Genomic DNA, 24,074 nt, shown 5'->3' with positions numbered 1-24,074 from the left:
AATTATATGATTAATTAAATCTTTGCCAAAGCAGAAAGAATATCCAATGCAAAAAAAGAGAGTCTCTTCGATAAATGGTGTTGGGAAAACAGGACAGCAACACGCAAAAAAGAATGAAACTAGACCACTTTCTTATATCATACACAAAAATAAATTCAACATGGATCAAAGACCTAAATGTGAGACCTGAACCCATAAAAATCCTAGAAGACAACATAGGAAGTAACTTCTTCGACAATGGCCATAACAACTTCCTTCTAGATATGTCTCCTGAGGCAAAGGAAACAAAATAAAAATAAACTACTGGGACTACATCAAAATGAAAAGCTTCTGCACGGAGAAGGAAACAATCAACAAAACAAAAGGCAACCTATAGAATGGAAGAAAATATGCAAATTACACACTTAATAAAGAGTTAGTATCAAAAATATATAAAGAATTTATAAAACTCAACACTCAAAAAACAAATAATCCAATTAATAACGGGCAGAAGACATGAGCAGTCATTTCTCCAAAGATGACATCCAAATGGCCAGCAGAAACATCATCACTTACCATCAGGGAAATAAAAAAGAAAACAAAAAACTACATGAGATATCACCTCACACCTGTAAGAATGGCTAAAATGAACAATACAAGAAACAACATTTGATGGTGAGGATGTGGAAAAAAAGGAACACTCATGTACTGTTGGTAGGAATGTAAACTGGTGAAGCCACTGTAGAAACTACCCTACATTCCACTACCCACTGTAGAACTACCCTACATTCCAGCAATTTTACTACTGGGTATTTACCCAAAGAATACGAAAACACTAAACCAAAGGGATACACACACCCCTGTGTTTATGGCAGCACCATTTACAATAATAGCCAAGATATGGAAGCAGCCCGTGTCCACCAACTGAAGAATGGATAAAAAGAGGTGTGTGTGTGTGTGTGTGTGTGTGTGTGATGGAACATTACTCAGCCATAAAAAAAGAATGAAATCTTGCCATTTGCATTGACATGGATGGAGCTAGAGAGTATAATGCTAAGTGAAATAAGTCAGAGAAAGACAAATACCATATGATTTCACTCATATGTGGAATTTAAGAAACAAAACAAACAAGCAAAGGGAAAAATAAGAGAGAGAGAGAGAGAGAGAGAGAGAGAGAGAGAGAGAGAGAAATCAAGAAACAGACTCTTTTTTAAATGTTTATTTATTATTTTGAGACAGAGAGAGGGAGGGGAAGATAGAGAGGGGGAGAGAGAATCCCAAGCAGGCTCTGTGCTGACACAGATGTGGGGCTCGATCTCATGAATTGTGAGATCATGACCTGAGCTGAAATCAAGAGTCAGACATTTAACTGACTGAGCCACACAGGCACCTCAAGAAACAGACTCTTCATTTTAGAGAGCAAACTGGTGGTTACCAGAAGGGAGAGGGGTGGGAGGATGAGTTAAATAGGGGGTGGGGATTAAAGAATGCACTTGTCTAAGAGACTGTTAAAAACTGAGAACAAACTGAGGGTTGATGGGGGGTGGGAGGGAGGGCAGGGTGGGTGATGGGTATGGAGGAGGGCACCTTTTGGGGTGAGCACTGGGTGTTGTATGGAAACCAATTTGACAGTAAATTTCATATATTAAAAAATTAAAAAAAAAAAAAAGAATGCACTTGTCATGATGAGCACAGGATGGTGTATGGAACTGTTGAATCACTATATTGTACACCTGATACTGGTGTAACACTATATGTTTAATTAATTAAAATTAATTAATTACTTGAATGGAGTTCAGAGACCAGAAGGGGGAGCTCTCACATTGTACCACTCCTTGCAGCCCCCCCTTTTTTTCAGAATTAAATGTGTTTATTAACAACAGTGTTCTGCACCCAGAGGAAATAAAGTTTTAAAATGGATTTGCTTTTATCTGAAGTAGGCTTTTACTTAGAATGAAATGAAAGCTGAAAAAATACAAAAAGAAAATTTTGTTCTCTTGACATGTGAATGTGGCTTATAGTCAAAAATAGATTGTTACATACACTCACAATTTTCCTTAGATATATCTTCAATCTTGACCTCTGAGTGTGAATGTTGGAACTCTGTATTGTGCTCTTCCAAAGTTGCCTATTTCTGAAAATTTGTCTCTAGGTACAGAATTTATCAGGTCATAAATAATTAGAAGAACATTATTTATTAGAACATTATTCATTAAGGATATATAATTATTTCTTCACATACAATTGACTATTACAGATGTTAGTATTAACTAAACAGCAACAAAATCACCCTACATGATAAAGAGTGAACATTTTGTTTCACTGAGATGAGTGATGAGGCATTTAAATGGCCTAGAAAACATCATGAATTTATCACAAAGCTGATTCCCTAATCATCCTCTGCCCTGCTTCTGGAAACTGCTTTGAAAAATACAGATTGGAGCTTATAACTCATCTCCTTCACAACCCTGTTGATTCCTCAGTGTTCACAGATTCTTCCTCATGAGAGCCAGCTTCATGGGTGAGTGAACTATGCAGTTGCACAGAGCCGCACATTTAGAAGGGCTCTGTTCTTGGTTTAGTGCCATGTCATCATTTTGAAGTGATTAATAATTTTGAACAAAGTGTCCCACATTTTCATTTTCCACTGGTTCCCACAAACTATGTGGGAAGACTTTTTCAGCTGCCCCAGACAGAATTTATTCTTTCCTCCTTTGTTCTTTTTTTTTTTTTTCTTAAGATTATTTATTTATCTATTTAATTTATAATGTTGATTTATTTTTGAGAGACAGAGACAGAGCATGAGTAGGGGAGGGACAGAGAAAGAGGGAGACACAGAATCAGAGGCAAGTGCCAGTCAGTGAGCTGTCAGCACAGATCTGGATGTAGAGCTTGAACCCACGAACAGTGAGATCATGACCTGAGTCAAAGTCAGATGCTTAACCGACTGAGCCCGCAGGCACCCCAGGTTTTATTTATTTAAATAATCTGTACACCCCATGTGGAGCTCAAACTCATGACCCTGAGATCAAGAGTCACATGCTTTTCTGACTGAGCCAGCTGGACACCACTCCTCCTCTTTGTTCTTATGCTTATTTTGGTACCTGTCTGAACCATGATACCAAATTCCACTATAATTTGATTACCATCTACTTGCTATCCCAGACCATTACAGTGGATGCTGTTGGTACCCACTCAGATCTTTCTTCCCAGACAATTTGCCAATCTTCTAGTTGCTATGAATGCTGGATGCTAATGGCCCACAATTGGCTTTCTCCCTAGAATTGTGCTATTACAGAGGTTTGAAAGTTTGATCTTTGCCTTAAGGTGGGCTCTGTGATGTCATTCATATTGCCTAGCTCTTTCTGGTCTCCTTTCAATCAGACTAATGTAGACTATAGCTGAGCCTACATCTTGTCTCACTTCATCTTCTGACCTTTCCTCCCACTCCCCTCACTATTTTTCCTCTTTGAACATTCTTTTAACAGTACATAATTACCAGAATCCCCATCTTAGGCTCTGCTTCTAGGTACTCCTGTCTAAGCCAATCATGAATTAGGACAAGGACCATGTATTTCTTATCTCTGCATCTCCACCACCCAGCACAGCTCCTGGCACGTTGTAGGTGTCCTATAATGTTTGAATAAAAGACTTTCTAGGATAGTTCATTTGAATGGTAAAGTTCTTTATAAATTTAAACAAAACTAAATTTTTTTTGTCCAAAACATAATTGTGGAGGGTATAAAATTTGCTCCATTACTCTTTCTTCATTGATACTCTGTTTTCTTCAGCTTCCTAGTGTGGTCTTTCTAGTCAGGACCTCAGCTTCAGACCAGCTTGGTCTCCTCTCTCAGACTTCTAAAAATGTTTACTTCTCTGAGTGCCTAACTTTTAACTCGTTTCCTTGAAAGATTTTGAATTTGTAGAATATTAGAATGAGAGGCACCTTAGAGAATATTTGGAAAGGGACTGGTAAAAGAAAAAATATTGGAGCCTCAGGAAGCACAAAGAAAGGAAACAATGGAAATATCAGAAGTATGAGTACATATAGTGAACTATCCTTTTCCTCATGGGTTTTATAAATCATGTTTTAAAGACTGTAACAAAATTAGAGCACCATTTGACACACAAGACAATGATATTTAAAAGTGATGAAGGCAAAGGGACTTGAATTGAAGTGAGATGTCCACACTTAACTGAGAGTAGAAAAATGTTGATGCCAGCAAATTATTATAAATCACATGTATATACTGTAGTGCTGAGAGAAACACTAAAAAAACTAAAGAGAATTACTCAGAACCACTAAAAGTAATTCAAGATGGAAGACTAAAAAATATTCAAGTAAAAAATCCAACATCTTTTTACGATTAAAAACTTTTGGCAAGTTAAGAATGATGTATGCAATTTTGATAGGGATTGCATTGAATATGTAGATTGCTTTCGGTAGTATTGACATTTTTTTAAATATGAAATTTATTGTCAAATTGGTTTCCATACAACACCCAGTGCTCATCCCAACAGGTGCCCTCCTCAATACCCATCACCCCACCTCACTCCCACCCGCCATCAACTCTCAGTTTGTTCTCAGTTTTTAAGAGTCTCTTATGCTTTGGCTCTCTCCCACTCTAACCTCTTTTTTTTCCTTCCCCTCCCCCATGGGTTCCTGTTAAGTTTCTCAGAATCCACAAAAGAGTGAAAACATATGGTATCTATCTTTCTCTGTATGGCTTATTTCACTTAACATAACACTCTCCGGTTCCATCCACGTTGCTACAAAGGGCCATATTTCATTCTTTCTCATTGCCACATAGTATTCCATTGTGTATATAAACCACAATGTCTTTATCCATTCATCAGTTGATGGACATTTAGGCTCTTTCCATAATTTGGCTCTTGTTGAAAGTGCTGCTATAAACATTGGGGTACATGTGCCCCTATGCATCAGCACTCCCGTATCCCTTGGGTAAATTCCTAGCAGTGCTATTGCTGGGTCATAGGGTAGATCTATTTTTAATTTTTTGAGGAACCTCCACACTGTTTTCCAGAGCGCTTGCAGCCCTTTGAAGAACCAACAGGAAAAGATTTACCTTGCATTCCCAACGGGAATAAGCCTATACCTTACTACCCCAGTCAGGAGAAAGAAAGATTTTTTTCCCTTCCTGGCAACAGCCTAGCCAATGAGAGACTGTCGCAACTCAGCCAATGAAGAGCCACTACAGTATGGACTTTTAGTTTATAACATCCTTCCCAACTAACCTTTTTCTCCATAAAAACAGGGTCCCTCTCTTCTTTGTTCTCTGAACTCATCTACATTTATGCCGTAACTCTTTGTCCCACATTGCAATTCTGTTTTATTACCAAATAAACCCATTTTTTTTCTGGTACAATAACTGGCAGGATTTTTTTTAAGATTAACATTACTTAATGATCAGAACCAACATCCAGAGAGGACCCTCCAATGACTGCAGGGTTTGTAAGCTAATAGGTACAGAACCCACAGACCTAAATGGGTTTTCTCAGTGACCCTGGAGTTTGATGGTAAATTTTCTCCAGGATTTCAAGTTCCAGGCCTTGTTCTGAGCTCTCCATGCTTTATTCAGAACATATCTTAAGGCCTTGGTTGTGTTGTTGTTGTTGTTGTTGTTATCTCTGACAGTGCTTGTTTGGAGTTTAGATGGACTCCTTTCCAGAATCAGACTGTTCCTGATGGAATTGTGCTAGCCTTCAGCTTAATTCCTGCAGGGAATCAGACTGGTCCTTCCAGAACTGTACTAACCTTCTGTTTGGATTCTTTTTGGCACTAGGATGTTCAGGTTAGAACTGTGCCAATTGGCAATGAGAAAGAATGAAATATGGCCCTTTATAGCAACATGGATGGAACTGGAGAGTGTTATGCTAAGTGAAATAAGCCATACAGAGAAAGACAGATACCATATGGTTTCACTCTTATGTGGATCCTGGGAAACTTAACAGAAACCCATAAGGGAAGGGAAGGAAAAAAAAAAGGTAAGAGTGGAAGAGAACCAAAGCATAAGAGACTCTCAAAAACTAAGAACAGATAAAACTGCCAGAAGACTAGCAGAACGGAGTCTCTACAGCGAAGCGCAGACGAGAGGCCCACGGAAGAGGGTAGGAAGGGCGGCGAGGTGGTGCGCACTACACGGACTGGCGGGAGGGAGCCAGGGCGGAGGGGCGGCCCGCCGGCTAAGCACAGCCCCTGAGTGTGGCTTGCAAAACCGGAGAGGCCAGACGGAGTGTGTTCCGAAAGCAAGCGGGACTTAACATCTGGAAGGTTATAAGTTAACAGCTCTGCTCGGAGAGCGGGAAGGCTAGAGGACAACGGGAGGGAGAGTTGCTGAGCCCCTGGACGACAGAGGTCAGTTTAGCAGGGAACAAAGGTGCTCGCCAGCGCCATCTCCCTCACCCATTCCCCAGCCAAAATCCCAAAAGGAACCAGTTCCTGCCAGGGAACTTGCATGCAGCGCACAAACGTCCAACGCTGTGCTTCTGCGGATCCATCCTTCCGGCGGGTCTGACTCCCTCCCAGTGCTGCAGGGCCCCTCCTGAAGCAGATCTCTGAAGGAAAAGCGAGCTGAGCCTGCCCCTCCTGCCCCTGTGCACCTTGCCGATCTACCCCAGCTAATACGCCAGATCCCCAGCACCACAAGCCTGGCAGTGTGCAAGTAGCCCAGATGGGCCACTCCACCCCACAGTGAATCCCGCCCCTAGGAGAGGGGAAGAGAAGGCACACAGCAGTCTGACTATGGCCCCAGCGGTGGGCTGGGAGCAGACATCAGGTCTGACTGCGGCCCCGCCCACCAACGCCAGTTATTCAAGACTGCACAGGGGAAGTGCCCCGCAGTCTCCCACCACTCAAGGGACTATCCAAAAAGACGAAACGGAAGAATTCCTCTCAGAAAAACGTCCAGGAAATAACAACAGCTAACAAACTGATCAAAAATGATTTAAACAATATAAGAAAAAGTGAATTTAGAATAATAGTCATAAAATTAATCGCTGGGCTTGAAAACAGTATAAAGGACAGCAGAGAATCTCTTGCTACAGAGATCAAGGGACTAAGGAAAAGCCAGGAGGAGCTAAAAAATGCTATCAATGAACTGCAAAATAAAATGGAGACAACTACGGCTCGGATTGAAGAGGCAGAGGGGAGAATAGGTGACCTAGAAGATAAAATTATGGAAAAAGAAGAAGCTGAGAAAAAGAGAGATTAAAAAAAAATCCAGGAGCATGAGCAGAAAATTAGAGAACTAAGTGATGCACTAAAGAGAAATAATATACGCAAAATTGGTATCCCAGAGAAGGAAGAGAGAGGGAAATGTGCTGAAGGGGTACTTGAAGAAATAATAGCTGAGAACTTACCGGATCTGGGGAAGGAAAAAGACATTGAAATCCACGAGGCACAGAGAACTCCCTTCAGACGTAATTTGAATCGATCTTCTGCACAACATATCATAGTGAAACTGGTAAAATACAAGGATAAAGAGAAAATTCTGAAAGCAGCTAATGATAAACGTGCTCTAACATATAAAGGGAGACCTATAAGACTCGTGACTGATCTCTCTACTGAAACTTGGCAGACCAGAAAGGAATGGCAGGAGATCTTCAATGTGATGAACAGAAAAAATATGCAGCCAAGAATCTTTTACCAGCAAGTTTGTCATTTAGAATAGAAGGAGAGATAAAGGTCTTCCCAAACAAAAACTGAAGGAATTTGTCACCACTAAACCAGCCCTACAAGAGATCCTAAGGGGGATCCTGTGAGACAAAGTACCAGAGACATCGCTACCAGCATGAAACCTACGGACATCACAATGACTCTAAACCCGTATCTTTCTATAATAACACTGAATGTAAATGGATTACATGCGCCAACCAAAAGACATAGGGTATCAGAATGGATAAAAAACCAAGACCCATCTATTTGCTGTCTACAAGAGACTCATTTTAGACCTGAGGACACCTTCAGATTGAGAGTGAGGGGATGGAGAACTATTTATCATGCCACTGGAAGTCAAAAGAAAGCTGGAGTAGCCATACTTATATCAGACAAACTAGACTTTAAATGAAAGGCTGTAACAAGAGATGAAGAAGGGCATTATATAATAATCACAGGGTCTATCCATCAGGAAGAGCTAACAATTATAAATGTCTATGCGCTGAATACAAGAGCCCCCAAATATACAAAACAATTACTCACAAACATAAGCAACCTTATTGATAAGAATGTGGTAATTGCAGGGGACTTTAACACTCCACTTACAGAAATGGATAGATCATCTAGACACACGGTCAATAAAGAAACAAGGGCCCTGAATGATACATTGGATCAGATGGACTTGACAGATATATTTAGAACTCTGCATCCCAAAGCAACACAACATACTTTCTTCTTGAGTGCACATGGAACATTCTCCAAGAGAGATCACATACTGGGTCACAAAACAGCCCTTCATAAGTTTACAAGAATTGAAAGCATACCATGCATACTTTCAGACCACAATGCTATGAAGCTTGGAATCAACCACAGGAAAAAGTCTGGAAAACCTCCAAAAGCATGGAGGTTAAAGAACACCCTACTAAAGAAGAAATGGGTCAACGAAGCAATTAGAGAAGAAATTAAAAAATATATGGAAACAAACGAAAATGAAAATACAAAAATCCAGACGCTTTGGGATGCAGCGAAGGCAGTCCTGAGAGGAAAACACATCGCAATCAAGGCCTATCTCAAGAAACAAGAAAAATCCCAAATACAAAATCTAACAGCACACCTAAAGGAAATAGAAGCAGAACAGCAAAGGCAGCCTAAACCCAGCAGAAGAAGAGAAATCATAAAGATCAGAGCAGAAATAAACAATATAGAATCTAAAAAAACGGTAGAGCAGATCAATGAAACCAAGAGTTGGTTTTTTGAAAAAATAAACAAAATTGATAAACCTCTAGCCAGGCTTCTCAAAAAGAAGAGGGAGATGACCCAAATAGATAAAATCATGAATGAAAATGGAATTATTACAACCAATCCCTCAGAAATACAAGCAATTATCAGGGAATATTATGAAAAATTATATGCCAACAAACTGGACAACCTGGAAGAAATGGACAAATTCCTAAACACCCACACCCTTCCAAAACTCAATCAGGAGGCAATAGAAAGCTTGAACAGGCCCATAACCAGCGAAGAAATTGAATCAGTCATCAAAACTCTCCCAAAAAATAAGAGTCCAGGACCAGATGGCTTCCCAGGGGAATTCTACCAGACGTTAAAAGCAGAGATAATACCTATCTTTCTCAAGCTATTCCAAAAAATAGAAAGGGAAGGAAAACTTCCAGACTCATTCTATGAAGCCAGTATTACTTTGATTCCTAAACCAGACAGAGACCCAGCAAAAAAAGAGAACTACAGGCCAATATCCCTGATGAATATGGATGCAAAATTCTCAATAAGATACTAGCAAATCGAATTCAACAGCATATAAAAAGAATTATTCACCATGATCAAGTGGGATTCATTCCTGGGATGCAGGGCTGGTTCAACATTCACAAATCAATCAACATGATACGTCACATTAATAAAAGAAAAGATAAGAACCATATGATCCTGTCAATCGATGCAGAAAAGGCCTTTGACAAAATCCAGCACCCTTTCTTAATAAAAACCCTTGAGAAAGTCGGGATAGAAGGAACATACTTAAAGATCATAAAAGCCATTTATGAAAAGCCCACAGCTAACATCATCCTCAATGGGGAAAAACTGAGAGCTTTTTCCCTGAGATCAGGAACACGACAGGGATGTCCACTCTCACCGCTGTTGTTTAACATAGCGCTGGAAGTTCTAGCATCAGCAATCAGACAACAAAAGGAAATCAAAGGCATCAAAATTGGCAAAGATGAAGTCAAGCTTTCACTTTTTGCAGATTACATGATAGTATACATGGAAAATCCGATAGACTCCACCAGAAGTCTGCTAGAACTGAGACATGAATTTAGCAAAGTCGTAGGATAAAAAATCGATGTACAGAAATCAGTTGCATTCTTATACACTAATAATGAAGCAACAAAAAGACAAAGAAACTAATCCCATTCACAATTGCACCAAGAAGCATAAAATACCTAGGAATAAATCTAACCAAAGATGTAAAAGATCTATATACTGAAAATTATAGAAAGCTTATGAAGGAAATTGAAGAAGACACAAAGAAATGGAAAAACATTCCGTGCTCATGGATTGGAAGAATAAATATTGTTAAAATGTCAATACTACCCAAAGCTATCTACACATTCAATGCAATCCCAATAAAAATTGCACCACCATTCTTCTCGAAGCTAGAACAAGCAATCCTAAAATTTATATGGAACCACCAAACACCCCGAGTAGCCAAGGTAATTCTGAAGAAGACCAAAGGAGGAGGCATCACAATCCCAGACTTTAGCCTCTACTACAAAGCTGTAATCATCAAGACAGCATGGTATTGGCGCAAAAACAGACACATAGACCAATGAAATAGAATAGAAACCCCAGAACTAGACCCACAAACGTATGGCCAACTAATCTTTAACAAAGCAGGAAAGAACATCCAATGGAAAAAAAAGACAGTCTCTTTAACAAATGGTGCTGGGAGAATTGGACAGCAACATGCAGAAGGTTGAAACTAGACCACTTTCTCACACCATTCACAAAAATAAACTCAAAATGGATAAAGGACCTGAATGTGACACAGGAAACCATCAAAACCCTAGAGGAGAAAGCAGGAAAAGACCTCTCTGACCTCAGCCGTAGTAATCTCTTACTTGACACATCCAAAGGCAAGGGAATTAAAAGCAAAAATGAACTACTGGGACCTTATGAAGATAAAAAGCTTCTGCACAGCAAAGGAAACAATCAACAAAACTAAAAGGCAACCAACGGAATGGGAAAAGATATTTGCAAATGACGTATCGGACAAAGGGTTAGTATCCAAAATCTAAAAAGAGCTCACCAAACTCCACACCTGAAAAACAAATAATCCCGTGAAGAAATGGGCAGAAAAGATGAATAGACACTTCTCTAAAGAAGATATCCAGTTGACCAACAGGCACATGAAAAGATGCTCAATGTCGCTCCTCATCAGGGAAATACAAATCAAAACAACACTCAGATACCATCTCACGCCAGTCAGAGTGGCTAAAATGAACAAATCAGGAGACTATAGATGCTGGAGAGGATGTGGAGAAACGGGAACCCTCTTGCACTGTTGGTGGAAATGCAAACTGGTGCAGCCGTTCTGGGAAACAGTGTGGAGGTTCCTCAAAAAATTAAAAGTAGACCTACCCTATGACCCAGCAATAGCACTGCTAGGAATTTACCCAAGGGATACGGGAGTGCTGATGCATAGGAGCACTTGTACCTCAATGTTTATAGCAGCACTTTCAACAATAGCCAAATTATGGAAAGAGCCTAAATGTCCATCAACCGATGAATGGATAAAGAAATTGTGGTTTATATACACAATGGAATACTACGTGGCAATGAGAAAGAATGAAATATGGCCCTTTGTAGCAACGTGGATGGAACTGGAGAGTGTTATGCTAAGTGAAATAAGTCCTACAGAGAAAGACAGATACCATATGTTTTCACTCTTATGTGGATCCTGAGAAACTTACCAGAAGACCATGAGGGAGGGGAAGGAACAACAAAAAAAGAAAGGTTGGAGAGGGAAGGATCCAAACATAAGAGACTTTTAAAAACTGGGAACAAATTGAGGGTTGATGGGGGGTGGGAGGTTGGGGAGGGTGGGTAGTGGGTGTTGGGGAGGGCACCTGTTGGGATGAGCACTGGGTGTTGTATGGAAACCAATTTGACAATAAATTTCATATTAAAAAAACAATAACTTTTCCTAAGCCTGTTGATCAGAACAAAATTCAGGCTTGCACACCAAAGCTTGATGAATGTGTTAATGATTATTACAATCAACTCCAAATTGTCTTTAAGTAAAATTCTGATCTTCTTTTAGATGTTGAATCCACCTAGGTAGCATTTAACTCTATGTTTATCAGAGGGTTAAGCTTTTCTCTTTTAGTTAAAGAGGAGCAGAATGGAATGGGAAGTAACCCACTCCAAATATACTTAATATGGCAAACCAACTCACGCCCTACATGAGGCAACTAGAAGAAAGATTGCTAAAATTCTCAATGTTCAACTCCAGAAAATGAAGACCCTTGAACAAAACCAAATAGCCTTTCTGCTATTATTGAATTTAAAAAAAGAGAGAGATTGTTACAAATTTAAATGTTCCATGCATCCTCAGCCCTCTGGTCAGTCTTTCCAAAGCCCTCTGAGTTGCCAGTGACAAGGTCCAGGGAACTACAAAGGCTCTTCCCAATCCTTCTTCTTAATCAGCTCAGAAAAAACACTTTTCAGATTGGTAATTAATCTCTCCCTGTCCTTATTGACATCAGACCTACACTCTCAGCGCTTAACACCCCTGATATAAAGCAGTCCCTGTCTTGGAGCACTAAAACAGCTCAAATACTGGGGGTGTCTAATAAGCATCAATAGTTTCCTGCCTCTGAGCGTATTTTCTTTTATCTAGGCCCCTTGAGAGACACCCATCCTTTTTTCTCCTTTGTTCTTATGCCCTTGTTCATTTATCGGACCAAGATTTCTTAGAAAAGTATCATAGCAAAATCTCTCCCAAAAGGGGGAAATCATTCCAGAACTTGACAGTTGTAACCAAAATAGCCAACTAGGGGAATTAAATGACCATTCGACATCTTTTGTTTGTTCTGTCTCTGACAGCACTATTGCTGAGTCTGCGGACACTGATTATTTATTCTTATTAGATCTGATACCATCCTCTTTATGCAAGAAAATCCTCAACTTATATGGGCAGAATCTACACTGCATCTCCCATCAGGATTTAAATAGATCCTTTAAAGCCTCCTCCCATAATAATCAATACCTTATAAAGAAGTCCTTCAAGGCATCAGGCCCATTATAAAAGATTATAAAGCTCAGGGTCTAATTACCCCTTCCAGTGGTCCCTGCAACACCTCTGTTTTACCTGTGAGAAAACCCCATGGCCACGGATGGAGGTTTCTCCAAGACCTCTGAGCAATAAATACAAATAACCACAGTTATCCCTCAGTACCCTAAAGTTCATAACTCCCGTGTGCTAACATCCATTCCCACTGAGAGCAAACTCTTCACTATAATTGTTTTATGCAGTGCATTTTTAGTATTCCAGTTGATAAAGATAACCAATATATTTTTTGTCTTTTACAGGAAAGAACAGAAATACACCTGGACAATAATGCCCCGGGGATTCGCAGAGAGTCCTTCCCACCTTTACAAATCTTAAAAGCTGATTTAGATGATATAAAGTCTTCTACAGTCTCTAATTTATTACGGTATACAGATGATTTGCTTCTCCCTTCCCCTTCCTCAAACCTCTTCACAGAAAAGTTCTTGGCCTTAAAGGACACAAAGTCTCCAAAGAAAGATTACAGTTTACTCAGGCTCAGGTTAGATACTTAGGGAATTGGATCTCAAAACAAGGACTGCATTTGATCCAGAAGAAACTCCTCACAACTGCTTAATACTGACAGGTTACCTTTTCAATCCCAATGAAAATTTACAGATAACTCCTCTAACCAATACAGGTTGTTCATAGTTTCCTGATGGTTCTTATTTAAAGGATAAAAATGGTAAATATTGTCCTGGGTATGCTATTGCAACTCTCTTTGAAGTCATTGCAGTCATTGCAGCACTTTTACCTTTGGCTATTACAGCTGAATTATACACCCTTACTCAAGCTTATACTTTAGCCAAGGATAAAACCACAAATATTTATTTTTTTTTAACTTTTAAAAAATAGCTTTATTGAAAGAGGATTGACAACTAATAAACTACACGTATTTAAAATAAATAACTTGATAAATGTATTTGGTCATCTTACCCATTAAGTGTGCAAACCACAAATATTTATACTGATAGTCAGTATGCCTCTGGAGTAGCTCATGATTTTCAAATATTATAGAAACAATGAGGTTTCTTTACCCCCAATGGGGATAAGATTTAAAATGGCTCCTATGTACAACATTTATTAGATGTCATACTTTCGCATGTGGCTCTAGCTGTTATTAAGGTTCTGGGGTATTCCAGACTCAACTCCATATATGCCAACAGAAGCCACCTCACTGATATATGTACCAAAAATGCTGCTTATAATGAGACCAATAGCCAAATCTCTGTCATGTTCCAAAGGGATGTTCTCCCAAATGATAAGTTTTGGGAAAATTGACCAGAAAAAAATTGGGGAAACATGACCACAGAAAAGGAGAAGCAATATTGGAAATTTATTAATTTTTGGTTTGATAAAAAGAGAAAGAGAGAGAGAGAGAGAGAGAGAACTCTGGTTTCAGCCAAATAACAATCTGGTCATTCCAGTAATTCTAAAATTCTCAATACTTGTAATTGTAACATGCATTAAGCCATTGGTGTACTGACAAAATGACAGCATTCGTGGACCCATATTGGTGGAGAACAGTTAATAAGACCATAAGAAGGGCCTACCTTACTTGTCCCACTTGTCCAAAGTATAATCCAGGAAAAGCTGTTCATACGGATGGATTTCATACAACTTCTCCATCTCGTAGTTTGTATGTTTTCTCACTGGACCAAATCTTTTCCTTCGTGGATAGGCTTGCATCTCTTCCGTGGCTAAAATTCTGTTGGAAGAAATTATCCCTACCTGGGGAACCCCTCTAAAACTTCATGGTGATCAGGGAACCCATTTTACCGGTCAGGGGGTTTGACAAGTTTGTGCTGTTTGGCCAGTTTTACAACACTTTCACTGTGCAGTGATAAAGGTATCTTCTGTTACATTGCTGAGGTGACTTTGAAAATCACCTAAGGGTAGGGGCTAGTTGCCAGTAGGTACAACAATGTGTTCGGAACTTTCAGGTCCACCCTGAAATAACAACATCCCGGGAAGGAAGAGGGGCTAGGGTTAAACCAATCACGAACAGCCAATGATTTGATCATGCCTATGTAAAAATGCCTCCAGAAAAACCCAAAGGGGTGGGTTTGGAGAGCTTTTAGTTGGTAAACACACAGAAATTTAGGGAGAGTGATGAAGTTGGAGGTGGTATAGAAGCTCTCACCTTTTCCCAAACCTTACCACATGTATTTCTCCTGTCTCACTATTCTTCTTCATATCTTTTATAATAAATTGGTTACCTGGAAAGTAAAATGTTTTTATGAGTTTTGTGATCTGCTCTAGCAAATTAACCCAATGGGGGCAGGTTGCTGAAACCTCCAGTCTATAGTCTGTTGGTCAGAAGCACAAATGATAAACCGGACCTACAGTTGGCATCTGAAATGGCAGTAGAGGGCAGTCTTGTAGGACTGAATCCTTAATCTGTGGAATCTCCAGGTAGATAGTGTCAAATTGAGTTGAATTGTAGGGCACACAGTTGGTGTTGAAGAATTGCTCATTTGTGGGAAAACATCACACACAAACTTCATTGGGATTGGGATGCTCAGAACCATTATAGCTACACTTAAAAAAAAAATTAAGCAACACATTTAATAATTTTTTCAAATCAGTGTGAAGGAGGATGTGTTTCCCATCTTTCACCAGAATGATTTCTGCCTGCCTCAGTAATGGAAATCATGCCCGCAGGTCCACACAACTTAATTTCCACATCTAGTGTGTGTGTGTGTGTGGGGGGGGGGGGGTTGGTCCCTACTTTTTATTTGATTAAACGAGAAAATCCTGATGAAAATTATAAGTCAACAGGATAGTAGCATGTGTTGACAGCTGTGTATATTTCTATATTTTCAGATAAAATGTAAACCCTAAGTTATGGAGAAGTCTCTCAGATCGCTTTCAGAATTTTCTTAGGCTTTAAGTCAATGAGAATTCCAAAGAGAGAAGTTTGGGTGCTGAGATTCAAGGATAGTAGCAAATGGATTCCTAGCCCTGTCTTTGATTGCATTTGATCAAAGATTCTATGCTGTGCTGCACCATTTGGATGTGTGTTAAAATATGTCTAACAATGCATCACTTGTTTCTTTGTCTTTCTTTGATGAGTAAAGAACATCTTAAAGTCAGGGGGAAAGTTTGTAACACAATTTGGTCTTAAGAAATTCCCAAAGCTTTTCCTTAATATTTAAAATTGTGCTGTTTTGGTCCTAGCGGGACAGGTTTAGTCTCTTTAATATGTGGAACAATACATTGCTAAGATGTGAAGCTTGAAAAAACTACTTGAAATTTTAAAACTGGACCTACAAGTTATCTTCTGACTCTGATAAAATGCTTTAAGCCGCATTAATTTTTAAATCCCATATGATTACAATGGAATACTACTCAGCAATAAAAAGGAAAGAAGTATTGATACCGACAACAATATGGATGAATCTCAAAATAAAATCTTGCCTTTTGCAACAACGTGGATGGAACTAGAGTGTATTGTGCTAAGCAAAGTAAGTCAGTCAGAGAAAGACAAATACCATGTGATTTCACTCATATGTGGAATTTAAGAAACAAAACAGATCAACATAAGGGAAGGAAGAAAAAACAAGATGAAACTGAGAGGGAGGCAAACCATAAGAGACTCTTAAATACAGGGAACAAACTCAGGGTTGCTGGAGAGAAGGTGGGGAGGGGGGTATCTGCTAACTGGGTGACAGCATTAAGGAGAGAGGTTGTTGGGACGAGCACTAGGTGTTATATGAGCGGTGAATCACTGGGTTTTACTCCTAAAACCAATACTACACTGTACGTTAACTAATTTCAATATAAATAAATAAACAAACAAATAAATAAATAAAGGTAATTACCTTGAGTGAAAGAAGCCTAATGAAAAATAACAAATTCTATGTGATATGATGTATAGAAAGTCTTTTTAAAATGCAAACTAACATATAGTAACAGAAATAAGATCAGTGGTTGCCTGAGGATGGAAGAGAGAGGATTAAAAAGAGGCACAAGGTTGCAAAACTGGATACCCACATCTAAAAGCTTGAAGCTGGCCCCTTACCATTGCCTAAGTGGCCTTAAAAGGGGTGAACTTGATGGGGAGTGTGCTCTCAGAGCCAAAGATTGGCTGGAATAAATGAAGACCATGGTGCAAGGTCTTTTCCCCTTCTGACATACTATCATCCTTTGATTGTATTATATACTCAAATTTTGTCTGTCTATTGCTTTACAAACTAACCCTACTCAAGAATATTTCTTCAGCTAGCCTTAAGAAGAAAAAATATATTTTATTTAATAAACAAACATGTGCCCAGATGCAATGCCGAGGAGACAATTATTGTATATCTTTATAATTAGCTCAAAATGGCTCAAACATGTACAAAAAATAACTCAAATGGCTCAAAGACCTAAGTGAGTTAGTTAACCTACAACACCCTTTGAAAATAGGAGAAGCTGGATTCCTGAAAAATTCATTACATTGGATTTGGCAATCGTTTCATGGATATGACACCAAAAGAACAGACAACAACAACAAAAAATAGATAAATTGAACTTCATCAAAATTAATTCTGTGCATTGAAGGACACCATCAACAGAGTGAAAAGATGGAATAGGAGAAAATATTTGCAAATCATATATCTGATAAGGGGTTAATATCCAGAATATATAAAGAACTCTTACAGCTCAACAGCAATAACCACAATTTTTTAATGGGCAAAAGACATTAAATAAATATACATATATAATATATTTATAATATATATATTTAATATAATATATAGTATAAATATATTTAAAATTTATAATATATAAATATATATTATATATTTAATAAATTTAAATATATTTAAATACATTAAATATTATATTATATTATATTATATTATATTATTTGTATATAATATAATATATATTCCAAAGATACACAGATGGCTATAATATATATATTATATTATATTATATTATATTATATTATATTATATATATTCCAAAGATATACAGATGGCTAACAAACACATGAAAAGATGTTCAACATCACTAATCATTAGGGAAATGCAAATCAAAGCCACAATGAAAAACCACCTCACAACCATTAGGATGAACATTGTCTTTTTTAAAATAGAAAATAACAAGTTTGGGGAAGGATATGGAAAAGTTACAGCCCATGGGCACTATTAATGAAAATGTAAAGTGGTGTGGCTTCTATGGAAAGCGGTTTGGTGGTTCCTCAAATAATTAAAAATAGAATTGCCATCAATGAGAAAAAATGAAATATGGCCTTTTGTAGCAACATGGATGGAACTGGAGAGTGTGATGCTAAGTGAAATAAGCCATACAGAGAAAGACAGATACCATATGGTTTCACTCTTATGTGGATCCTGAGAAACGTAACAGAAACCCATGGGGGAGGGGAAGGAAAAAAAAAAAAAAAAAAGAGGTTAGAGTGGGAGAGAGCCAAAGCATAAGAGACTGTTAAAAACTGAGAACAAACTGAGGGTTGATGGGGGGTGGGAGGGAGGGCAGGGTGGGTGATGGGTATTGAGGAGGGCACCTTTTGGGATGAGCACTGGGTGTTGTATGGAAACCAATTTGACAGTAAATTTCATATATTAAAAAAAAAAAAAAAATAGAATTGCCATATGACATAGGAATTCTACTTCTGCTATGTACCCAGAAGGTATTGAAAGCAGAATCTTGAAGAGATATTTGTACACTCATGTTCATAGAGATATTATTCACAATAGCAAAAGGATAGAAGCAATCCAAGTGTCCATCAATGGATAAATAAAATCCTAATGAAATCGTGCTTATTCAGCCTGAAAAAGAAAGAAATTCTGACATATGCTATAATGTGGATGAAACTTGAGGACGCTATGCTAAGTGAAATAAGCCAGGCACAGAAAGACAAACACTCTTTGATTCCACTTAGGTGAGGTACCTAAAATAGTCAAATTTATAGCGACACAAAGTAAGATGGTGGTTACTAAGAGCTGGGAGTTGATGGGAATAGGGAGTCATTGTTTGATGGATATAGAGGTTCAGTTTTGCAAGACAAAGAGAGTTCTGGAGAAGGATGGGAGGAATGGTTGCACAAAAATGGGAATGTGCTTGATACTACTGAACTATACACGTAAAAATGATTAAGATGACACATTCCATCTTATGTGTACTTTACCACAATTTAAAATAAAAATAAAAATTCATGGGACTGGGGGCGCCTGGGTGGCTCCGTAGGTTGAGCGTCCGACTTCAGCTCAGGTCATGATCTCGTGGTCCGTGAGTTCGAGCCCCGCGTCGGGCTCTGTGCTGACAGCTCAGAGCCTGGAGTCTGCTTCACATTCTGTGTCTCCCTCTCTCTCTGCCCCTCCCCCATTCATGCTCTGTCTCTCTCTGTCTCAAAAATAAATAAACATAAAAAAAAAATTCAAAGGACTGTATTTCTCCCTAACATTACTTTAGTGTGAAAGGAGTCTCCTACTAACGTATATTTCCATACAGCGCTGCAAAGATGAACACCAAGAGGCCATGACTTTATCAGATTTAAAATTTTCTCTCTCTCCTTCAGCACTTAATCAAGGTTAAAAGGTATATTGTTACAAACTGCACCATCCGCAACAAATAAAGTATATGTAGACCAACCTCTTTAGGGAAATGCTCCATCAGCAGTGATCCCACCCAGTTTTCTGCCACTCACAGGGTGAACATTAATTGCAAACAAACAACCAAACCTCATTTTCTGTTACTTGGGTTTTCAGCAATAAACAAAAATTCATCAAGCACGTCTCCCTCATATATGCACTGCAAAGAACCTAGGGCTGATTCAGACTTTCAACATCATTGATTTAATCCAAGTATAAAGTGGTGTGTCTATTCTGCCACACATGATTTAGTCATTGATATTCCACCATATACTTCTGAGACTATACAATGTCCAAGCTGTTCCTTGGTAAAGGGATTTTGGCCTTACCTTATTCTTCAGGCATAACATTTGCCAAATGCTCAGGGTAGCCTATTCAATAGCCATCAGTCCTGCTATTTCTTCCTGGCTAGCACAATTACTTCTATTATTAGGCTTCTAAAAGGCAGGTGACTACTCTCTCAGCACTCATGTAATCTAGGGATGGAACTTACTTGAATCAAGGTCCACAGGACCTAAGGGGGAATCTGAGGATCTACGGAAAAGATTTATTTCCCTGGTAATAAAGATGAGAGGAGAAACTGCATGGGTTTTCAAACTTGGGAATCGCCAGGATGAACTCTGAAAATTGCCCCTGTGCACAGAGGGTCAGGAGAGACTGAAGAAAGAGGTAGGCTGCTCCAGACTGGTAGGTGGCAGGGTTAATAAGCAAGAGATTGTTTTGGCAGCCACAGGACAAGTATATCTCCACACCCACCTGCCATGATTTAAGAGTTTGTGTACAGAGGAGGGAGTTAAGATGGAGGAGTTGTACAGGGACTCTGAGTTTGTCTTGTCCCTGAAACATGGCTGGATCAGCATCAAACCATTTTGAACACTTAGGAAACTTATCCAAGGATTAACACAACAATCTTGCATAATTTGAGTCACAGAACTTGACAGGTATGTGGTGTGAAGGGTGAGTTGGGGGAGAGAAATGCCACAAAGATGCGGAGGGTAGGGAGCTGTTTTTTTCAGAGAGAGGACGAGACAGAAAGAGAAAGAGGGGGAATGCAGTGTATCAGGATCGTGCAAGAAAATCACTCCACCCAATAGTGCCTGGAGAGAAAGTGAGAAAGTAAGAGTGAGAGCACTTGCAGGGGACTGGACAAGAAGGGTCCAGTGATGGGGATATAGGAGAGGGTTTCAATACCACCAGGTTTTGTTCTATTATTATTGTTCTATAAGCAGTGGAGTGCAGAGTCTTCAGGTTCAGAGCTTAGTGCCTGGCAGTGCTCTGGTAAGGAAATAGGTTGAATCCCCAGGAGCAGGCAGTGTAGTCTGAGGGGTCCAAGTGTCACATGGGAAGTGATTAGAGTGCATTTGATAGAGGCCATACATCCTCCCCTTGGGCAAAATCCTGGCGGACTCCTGAGAAGGACCACGTTTGCTGATATTGGGACAAAGACGTCAGAGTGTGGCAAAACTTGGTGCCAGCTGTGTGTTGCGATTTGCCATGAACTCTGAACCTCTGCCACTGCACGATCATGCAAATATTTTCTGGGACAAGCTGGCACCTGGCCATTGCTCCACAAGACCCTCCCCCAGAGAATCAGCACGGGTCTAAGATGCGGGTGGCTCTAAAGTGTGGGGTTTTGAAACACAGCCCCATCTGAGATAAAATTCTGGAGGGAGGTGCCACTTGGCAGGGAGACAGCTTGGACATGGAGAAGGTAGATGCGGGGAGTGGGTGGCGGTCTGAGACAAGCGAGGGGTGCTTGATCACAGATCAGTGAGAGCACAAAGTTCCTGTACCAGAGACTAGGGGGCTGAGTGAATCAAATTTCACCCTGAGCACATGTGGGCACATGTGCACCCACATGTGTACTAGCACACACAGATGCACCACAGTAGCTAAGCAGTGCCACCAAGTGGAAGATGGAGCTGTTACACCAAGTCCTTCCCAACTTCACCCTCTGAGCACATCCTCAGAAAACCAGCACAAATCCCTCCCACCTGCTTAGTCTAAGACTATAGTGTGCTTCAAAGTTTCAGTCCTAGGGGAAATTGGATGTAACTTCATTCAGGTCTCATTCTGTTTTTTTTTTTTTAATAAAATTTATTGTGAAATTGGTTTCCATACAATACCCAGTGCTCATCCCAACAAGTGACCTCCTCAATGCCCGTCACCCACTTTCCCTCTCCCCCACCCCCCCATCAACCCTCAGTTTGTTTTCTGTATTTAAGAGTCTCTTATGGTTTGTAAATTCTGTTTGCTGGTTCATTTATTTGTTCATTTTCTTTATTTCTGTTTTTGCTTAAATTGTTTTCTTTTTTCTTTCTCTTCTTTCTTTCTTGGATATGGAAAGAGCAAATTCTTTTTTATTTTTATAAAAATTTTTAAATTTTTAAATTTTATTTTATTTCCTTTATTTTATTTTATTCTTTTCTTTTCTTTTTTTTTTCTTTTTTTTTTTCAATATATGAAATTTATTGTCAAATTGGTTTCCATACAACACCCAGTGCTCATCCCAACAGGTGCCCTCCTCAATACCCATCACGCACCCACCCCTCCCTCCTACCCCCATCAACCCTCAGTTTGTTCTCAGTTTTTAGGAGTCTCTTATGGTTTGGCTCCTTCCCTCTCTCTCTCTTTTTTTTTTTTTTTTTTCATTCACCTCTCCCATGGTCTTCGGTTAAGTTTCTCAGGATCCACATAAGAGTGAAGACATATGGTATCTGTCTTTCTCTGTATGACTTGTTTCACTTAGCATAACACTCTCCAGTTCCATCAACGTTGCTGCAAAAGACCATATTTCATTCTTTCTCATGGCCACGTAGTATTCCATTGTGTATATAAACCACAATGTCTTTATCCATTCATCAGTTGATGGACATTTAGGCTCTTTCCATAATTTGGCTATTGTTGAAAGTACTGCTATAAACATTGGGGTACAAGTGTCCCCTATGCATCAGCAAGCCTGTATCCCTTGGGTAAATTCCTAGCAGTGCTATTGCTGGGTCATAGGGTAGATCTATTTTTAATTTTTTGAGGAACCTCCACACTGTTTTCAAGAGTGGAAACAGTTCCCATTTGTCCACATCCTCGCCAGTATCTGTATTCTCCCGATTTGTTCATTTTAGCCACTTTGACTGGCATGAGATGGTATCTGAGTGTGGTTTTGATTTGTATTTCCCTGATGAGGAGCGACGTTGAGCACCTTTTCATGTGCCTTTTGGCCATCTGGATGTCTTCTTTAGAGAAGTGTCTATTCATGTTTTCTGCCCATTTCTTCACTGCGTTATTTGTTTTTCGTGTGGGGAGTTTGGTGAGCTCTTTATAGATTTTGGATACTAGCCCTTTGTCCGATACGTCATTTGCAAATATCTTTTCTCATTCCGTTGGTTGCCTTTTAGTTTTGCTGATTGTTTCCTTTGTCGTGCAGAAGCTTTTTATCTTCATGAAATCCCAATAGTTCATTTTTGCTTTTAATTCCCTTGCCTTTGGGGATGTGTCAAGTAAGAAATTGCTGCGGTTGAGGTCAGAGAGGTTTTTTTCCTGCTTTCTCCTCTAGGGTTTTGATGGTTTCCTGTGTCACATTCAGGTCCTTTATCCATTTTGAGTTTGTTTTTGTGAATGGTGTAAGAAAGTGGTCTAGTTTCATCCTTCTGCATGTTGCTGTCCAGGAGACCTTCTTGACCATAATGATTTGTCCTCTGTATCCATCAAGGATGCTGAGGTGGGGCAGAAAACTCCTGAAGGTTACCATGTAACAAAATACATTTAGCTCCACTATAACTAGAGCCAACACTTTTTGTTTATTTCTGGGGAGCTATTGTAAGCTCAACATGAGGTCTCCAATTGCCTCCAATGGCTCTGACCTGGAGGCAGTCTTGTCCTGATTCCTATACCTGGAGAATAGGATGCATCAACCCTGAATATGACAATATTCTTGAGGCCTCTACTAGAGTAGACAGGGCTTCAAAGATGGTAGGGGACAGGTCTTAACTGGTGTCCAGGTTTTAAGGCACAGTATGATGTTTCCTGAGGTTTCCAGTCTCTTTTCAGGTGTGGTCCTAGCAGCAGTGAGATCAAACCACATTTGTTTCTGGGTTATTTTTTGTCAGAGTCACTATGGTTATATTGGGATAGTCTTTTTGCTTTCTGAGTTCCCTCTCTGTCTTGGGTCTTTCCCATAAACTGTACCTGTTCCCAGGATTTGTCAGTTTTCCCCAGATCAGCAATAGATTGTCCAACATCATCAAAATATCTTGTCTTATGACTGGACTCTGCATGGATATCAGTGTCCCATACCAGGTGCACTGAGGGTGGACTGTGTTATCCTGGTTTTAGTTCCTGCAGTGAATGTCACCTAATCAGAGCTTTTAAAAACTGGTCAAAAACAGCCTGTCTCATTCCCAACTCCTTACGAATTTGTTGTAACTCCTCCATAGATCTATAGATTACCAGGATCCCACATGCCTAGGGAGATTCCCTT

The 24,074-nt window shown here is 39.4% G+C and overlaps 2 protein-coding genes across 2 annotated transcripts in view; one reads left to right on the top strand and one right to left on the bottom strand.

Moving 5' to 3' along the window:
• Window positions 1–14,703, bottom strand: part of LOC132676607 (integrin alpha-D-like) — a 70,979-nt gene extending 56,276 nt beyond the window's left edge. The window contains exon 1 of the mRNA XM_078440030.2: window positions 14,549–14,703. The gene's annotated coding sequence lies outside the window, so the exon portion shown is untranslated. The remainder of the gene's footprint in view (window positions 1–14,548) is intronic.
• LOC132677228 (integrin alpha-D-like) overlaps window positions 1–24,074 on the top strand; it is a 165,255-nt gene that overhangs the window by 77,808 nt on the left and 63,373 nt on the right. The window lies entirely within an intron of this gene.

The sequence above is a fragment of the Panthera onca genome, chromosome E3 (assembly GCF_046562875.1).
Source record: "Panthera onca isolate mPanOnc1 chromosome E3, mPanOnc1 haplotype 2, whole genome shotgun sequence".
Taxonomy (NCBI): Eukaryota; Metazoa; Chordata; class Mammalia; order Carnivora; family Felidae; genus Panthera; species Panthera onca.
Note: the sequence above shows the minus strand (reverse complement) of the source record. Positions and strands in the feature narration are given on the sequence as shown.